This window comes from Trachurus japonicus, chromosome 19 (genome assembly GCF_045865225.1).
Source record: "Trachurus japonicus isolate A0001 chromosome 19, Traja_1.0".
NCBI lineage: Eukaryota > Metazoa > Chordata > Actinopteri > Carangiformes > Carangidae > Trachurus > Trachurus japonicus.
Window position 1 is genome coordinate 17,205,636 of NC_140925.1, and position 7,432 is coordinate 17,213,067.

Here is a 7,432-nt window from a genome sequence, read left to right on the forward strand (position 1 = left end):
AGAGTCAACACATCGGGGCGCCGAGTGGCGCAGGAAGTTTGGCGAGCGCCCCATGTTTAGAGGCTACAGTCCTCGCTGCAGTCAACCCCGGTTCGAATCCCGCATCGGACGGCCCTTTCCTGCATGTCTTCCCCCTCTCTCTGCCTCCCCATTTCCTGTCTATGCCATCTAATAAAAGGCATGAAAAGCCAAAACATATACTTAAAAAAAAAAAAGAATCAATCCCATTCATGGTAAAAACTCAATGAAGCAGTGACACTGCAGCATTCCAAAGAGCCGTCTAGACACCATAAGGTGCAATTTACACCAATAAACCTATATTCAAACCTTTGATTTCCATACTGTACGTGCCTATTAGCAACTAGTAGCGGCAATTTGCAATGGAAAGCTAAATGCGCCATCTTTTTGTTCAAAATAGACATGTTTTGGTGGAGCTGAATCATATCCTGCTGTTTCTACTGTAAAACACAATAATTAATGTCCTTCTGTGCCCACGAGGAAGAGCTTTCCCCAGGAAAGACCTACCAAACACCAGGTGTGTAGAAAAGTAGGCTACCCGCTTTAATGAGCTGACTATAGGTTGAAGCTATAGCGCCGCGGCAATCAGCGACAGAGAGTAGAAAAATGAGTAGCAGGCTGGGCACTGAGCACAAAGAAGGGTTTTCTTTGTGCTCAGTCTGTTTGCAGTTTAAAGCTGCTCATTAAGAGCAGACCTCATACTGATTCGTCTACTCACACCTTGCTGCAGTCTGAGCTCGGCCTCGTTCCTTTTCTCCACCTCACTCTGGCTCCGCTGCCATCTCTTTCTAATGGTCAGCGCTGTTATTCATCAATAATTGGCACTTTGAGTGTGACGGTGGCTGAATCACTGAGTTTCACACATATACTGTATAGTGTGTCAGAGGGTTTTTTTCTGTGCCAGTAAAGTGATCTATCACTGTTGTCAGTGAATCAGTGTTTGGATGGGGTTCAACACATTATGCTAAAAGAACCTTCACTTTCTTCGAATAACCTCAGAGCCTGGGAGCGTGTGTCGAGTATGTATAAAACAGATGTTGGGGAGGTTTTGAGCACATGCAGCGAAGCTGCATGATATGGTCAACAAAATATCTCTGCAATTATGCTGGTAAATATTGCAACCGATATTTGGACTCGGGTATGATGAACACTCGCTCACTTCCTTCAGCCAAAGCCAAAAGCAAATGCTTAGTGACTAACAGCGATAAATCCCTACCAACCGGCATTAAATTCTGAATGTAACAAAGACTTTCTTGCACTATAACAAAGCCGTACGCCCCCACTCACACGCCTACATGAATACCAGCCACAGTCGGCGCTGAATGTTCCTGACCGGAGCTGTTTTGTCATTAGAGACCTTTGGTTGTCGAACTTTTAGTATCCTAGTTGAAAGGAAAATATTTCTTAAAAAATGCTTATTATCTGTCCAGTCATTCAACCGATGCAGCAGTGAAAGATGCCACAGCAAACATACTTGTTGGATCACTTTCCCTCAAGACATCTCAACTTCCTAATGACTTCCTACAGAATGCCTTTAGATCACCCCTGGAGAATGCACCTCAGCTTCTTGCCAGCAGGGTTTTTGTTGCAGAAAGTCATAGCAATGGGAGCAGAAGATGTTTTCCAGTAAGGGAAACAAAACACTGTGGTGTACAGAGGCTACAGAGAATGGCCTCTGTCTCTGCTTCTTCTTGGGTGGCATTTATACATCAATGATCATGTATCATCATATCATGTATCATTTTAAATAATGATACAATTATATTTACATAATTAGGTTGGTGTTGCAGTGGTTACCACTCTCACCTCCCATCAGGAAGGTTCTGGGTTCGATTCCTTCCATAGGCTGATTGGCAGCTTTAAACTGCCCTGTCCAGAGTGAACCTTACCCCGCCCTCACCCTTTGTCAGCTTGGATTAGCTACAGTCCCCTCCCCCATGACCCTGCATGGATAAGCGGTGTATAGACAATGGATGGATGGATGATATAATGATAAATAATTCAAATTTGTTCACGCTACTGAAACAACATTAATTATTACATGTTCATATATTCAGATATTTACAATTTTAGTCAATATATTTTATTGGTGGATCAAATGTCAAAGTTGTCACTTGTTAAATTAAAAATGTAACACCACCCTGCTGCCTCAGGGCAACACAGTGTTTCAGTGCCATTCAACACATGACCAGTAACTCTAATGTTTTGGTTTTTCTCATCACCTGCACTGCCAAGAGCACAGTCTTTACAGTTTTAAGCTCAAACAACAACATCACCATACACTACCTGCATGCACCATACAACACACACACACCTGGCTGCATCTGGCTACTGATGAGGCAGATTGTGACGACCAAGAGAGAGCTAAAGGGTGGGTGACTACTGGGCTTCAATTCAACAGCATTAAATGATGAGATAATGGGCTGATGTGAGCCTGTTGATTGTGTTAATGTTTGACTGAATGACAACGAGGCCCAATTAAGAACAGACCAAAAAGCCTTCTGATTGGTCAACAATAACCACAATACTTTATGTGCGCATTAATTTTTTGGTGTTTTATTAAGAACAGCACTACTTGCTTTTAGAGATCCAAGTATGTTAAACTTTAATTTGATTGTTTGTGCAGCCTTAAATATACACACAAATACACACACACACACACACACACACACCAGCACCACAGCTGCTCATCCCTTGTGGCAAGCACTTTACATGCAAAGTACATGCAGGTCACATCATATGCTCAGCGAAACAGATGATTACAGACTAAAGTCCCCTTAACACACACACACACACACAAATGCACACTAAAAAAAGGACTTGCTCAGTTAAGTAAATGAATACTTCAAATATAATCTGTGGGTGAGTTCATGTCAGCCTCCTAGTGAGTTAAAGAGAACATACAGCTTCAGTTCCTGCAGAGAATACGGAAAATGCACGCACACACACATATATTATGCATCCTCTGACACCTATGAAAGAGTTTCTGATAGAATTCACAGTGAAGATCAAACTGAAAGAAGTTGGAACTGTCTGAAATTCTCCAAGGAACCGGGAGACAGGGAGTGAGGTGGGGGGTGGGGGAGAAAATATGAAAGTAAAGTTGTTGGCGGGTACAGGCCTACTTTTTCACCTCTTAAAAAATGCTCTCTGAAATCCCACTCAGCTCTCCAACTTAGCCTCTCTTTTATTTTAACCCCCCCTCTTCTTTTTCTTTTCTTTTTTTCTTCTTCTACGTCTTCTTCTACTGGTTTTGGAGGCCGTCAGAGATGGCACACACACCCCTCCTCGCTCTCCAGCCAACGTGAGGCTATTAATTCCAGAGGAGGAAAAAAAAAAAATCAAGGGGCCCGGGAGAAAAGAGAAGCGGAGGAGGAGGAGGAGGAGGAGGAGGAGAAGGGGAGAGGGGAGAACAGGCGATGGGGAGGGCAGGAGACATTTTCTGCTGATTAAGTAAGTGTTCGCTTCGGCTTCCATTATTTGACAGACGCATCAGAGCAACAAGCAACAAATGTGAAAGCCCACTTTGCTGTAATACAGAGCGAGAGAGCGAAACAGAAGGACAAAACAAATCAGTAGCATATTTCACCAAAATCCCTCCACTCCCTTGAGCGCTAGTGCTTTTGTCGGCCTTCCAATGAGGCTATTTCAACGTGATGACAAACACCTAGCCCCGCCAGGTGTCCTCCCTTACTGTTCTGGGCAGTGTAATCCTCTGCTTAAATCAGTGTGAGCAAAGGACAGAGAGCACTGGACCAGATCCCAAATTCCCCTCCGCCCTGCTCCTCCTCCTCCTCCTCCTTCTTGGCACAACATCCAGCTCCCCGTCAGAGAGGAGACACCTACGGGAGTCCTGGGGAAGTGTGTGTGTGTGTGTGTGTGTGTGTGCTGCTTACACAACCTCTCTCTCACACACACACACACACACAAACACACAAAAGCTCTCACTTTCTATCATATACTGATTCTGCAAGAATCATTAGCAAAACCAGCAGAGGGAATTTCACACAGGCAATGTGCCGGGCAAAACATCACTCAGAGCGAACACCCCAGGGGTCTTCAATTAGACCCTAAATACCTCAGCGAGTATCCAAGGGTCCTAATTACTTCAGACTGTTGAAAATGGCCGCGGGCCGCCCGAGGCCGAGGGCTCACCGAGGATATGCCTGTTTAGAATAGATTCTGGCCCCGAGATCAGTCGGGCTTTCCTGTGTTGTCGGTCTACGGCATCAGACGGAGGAAGCGGTCTTTGTTCATCAGAGCCCAGGCAGAGCCGACTGCTGGTGGTGTGCTGGAGATGTATTTATAGCAGGAACAGACACGACTGCAGGATTAATTCTCCAACCAGCGAGCGGAGGGAGACGTGGTGTTGGAGAGGCAGAGGAGGGCCGCGCATCCAGAGAGGAAGAGTTAAAAATATAGCTAAAGATACATCTGCTCTCTTGGATACAAAGCATCAGTGTACACATAGCCTCACGCAGTGGAGCGCTCACACACACACACACACACACACACACACACTTTCACACACTCACAGGGGGCGCAGAGACAGATCGATCCCAGTAACGTTACAATACATTACAGAAGCGCTGACCTTTTCCTAAATTGGTGCAGATACACATTAAAGGGCAAACGAGAGGACAGAGATAATCTAAATACAATCCTCACAGCCCTGGAGACACATGTCCACGCAAATACAGAGGAACATTCACAGATAACCCAGCAGTCATGTCAATGCTTTCAAATCCACTGGCAGTGGTTGGAAAACTCTGCTGTATATATCCATGTGCAACTTCAGCGTTGCAGAACACACAGTTGTGCATCATTTCACAAATCTAGACTGTGGCACATCAGGAACTAACTTTGCAATGTGTCTAAATCTGCTTCCATGCACATCCATGGGTGACAGCATGGACTCAAATGTAGTTGCCAGTGGTCAAGATGTGGACTGGAGGACTTCTGGTAGACCAAGGGTTAATTCTCCATCATCCATTACTGACATACTGTGGCTAATTAGGATAATTGTCAGGAGATGAACTGGCAACCATTTTGATTCTCCGTTAATTGTTAAAACTGCTCAACAACAATCAGCGACAAGGATGGTGGGGAGAGAGGAGGAGAGGGAGGGGCAGAGATACTCAACTGACTTTGCATCTCAATTAAAATCGGTGATGTGAAGCAAGAGACGAGGCAGAAGGGATGGAGGGATGGAGGGAGACAGGGGAGGAAAGAACAGAGGTAATCCGAATGACATTAACACAGACACACAGCACCTATGAGGAAAAAAAGAAACACAAAGGCTGCCTGAAACCTCCGGAGCAGAGCGCTATCAGCCAAGGAGACATTCCTTCCCATAGGCCTCTCACATCCAGGCACCACAACCTCACACACACACACACACACACACACACACACACACAATGCCGACACACTGGGAAAGACAGACACACATTGAGAGTTAGTGGAGAGTCTCTAGTGCCTCCATTCTCTCCTGAGGACTGAATCAGTGCAGGTCTGTACACTTATGAATCAATAACACACAATAATACACTTCAGTTGCAGGAATGATTCAATAAGGCTCTGTTGCTTGAATAGACTCCACCCCTCCCTCGCTATTCACCCCCAAAGCAAAGGCGACCGTTCGATAAAACAGCCACTACAGGTTTGTATCAATAAACTCATTTAAAATAAGCAGACCCTCACTGTAAGTCCAGTGGTGTGAGGTCAATAGATTTTCATCGCCGGATTTCGTTATGAATAATCAATCTGCAGCGAACGCCAGGTCAGAGGAATCAGAGCATGTCGAGGGAGCAACGAAGCTGGAGAGCGTGGACTTGAGGGCCAACACACAGCACAACACACACACACACACACACACACACACACACACACACACGTTCTGCCAGGTGACCATGGATGAGCTGCAGTGGGACCAACACACACATCTGTGTCAAACAAACACACTTCAAATCTGCCTCTTTGTTCATATTAGATCATGATGCTTGTTCACTGGAGACACAGGTTTATATGAAAACATGGATCAATACACACACACTGATGTCAGAATCAGTATGTCTAAGCAGCCCATGTGCCCCCCCTCCCCTGTGACTCCAGGTACTGAGGTCATTCATTAACCCCTGAGGTCAACTGGAAAAGCCAGGAGCAGGTGTTTCCTACCTGCCAGGTGAGACTCGCCGATGTGCGCATGAGCAGCCTCCTGTCTGATTAGTAAAAGGATATGGGTTGCAGACCATCTTGAGACACCAGCTCCGAGGCCGGGTGGTTTGTTTCAGGTAGAAGAAGACCACCGGGGCCAGGTCGCGGTAGGGCAGGTTCTCCCCGCCGCTCGCCGACGCGTCCTCCCCGGCTGTAGAGATCCCGTCGGGCGCCGGGGACGCCGGCTCCACCACCACCTCGCTGCTCTCTCCGCTCCCGGCGCCGACCCCGGACAGATCGTTGAGCCGGATGAAAGTCCTCGGCAGAGAGGAGCGACCCTCCGCGCCCCTGGCATCGGGGACCCCGGAGAGATTTCCCGCATCCTCGGCCATCATTCACCTCCTGCGGGCGATAGGAGACCGTAAACATATGATTAGACACAGTAAATACAGCTGACAGCCATGGAAATGCCCAGCAGCGGCCAGAGCAGGGCGCATTATGGAAGCAAAGTAAATATTAAGATTTAAGAAATATCAATATCTGGTTTCTTATTATTAAATCAACTTTACACGTAGTGAAAACCGGCCTGCTGCAAAACATATGCTTACAATTAAATCTAAATATTGGAGGGAGCGGTGGTCGTCATGGAGGTTATTTTAGGAAAAATATGCGCACACCTCATCGAGAAATTATTTCAAAAGAATGAATATGATACAAAACACATTTTAACGGCTACAGATGACCATGCAGACTGTGGATTTATTGTCATAAGCTGGAAATAAAATGAGAATCCACCAAATAAAATCAGCCCCCCAAATATTCAAGAGGGCTCGCATTCCTTTTCATCAAAAACAAAAGCCCAAATCTCTCTCTCCTCAGCAACAATCGTCTGCGACTGCTACAATTCGTTTCCAAACTTCAGCAGCATCAGTCATCCAACAACAGCACAGACATTATTACTAACTGATTTGCGCCTGTTTTTGTTTCTAAACGAATCAAAGAGCATCTTTCCGTTGGGGTTATTACCTGTAATGGATTCGGTAGATGTGCTCAAAGCGCGCACAGTCATCGCATGATCAGTTTTTGTTGTGGCTATTAAGTCCAAACATGCCTGAAGAAGAAGAAAAAAAATAAGAGAAAAGAATCCCGCTGGAAAGAAGGAAAGACGAGGAGAAGAGGAGATAAAAGCAGAGATAAGAGGGGAGCGGGGGGCACAGAGGAGAGGAGAGAGGGTCTTGTGGGTTTGGTGCGTCTGGCG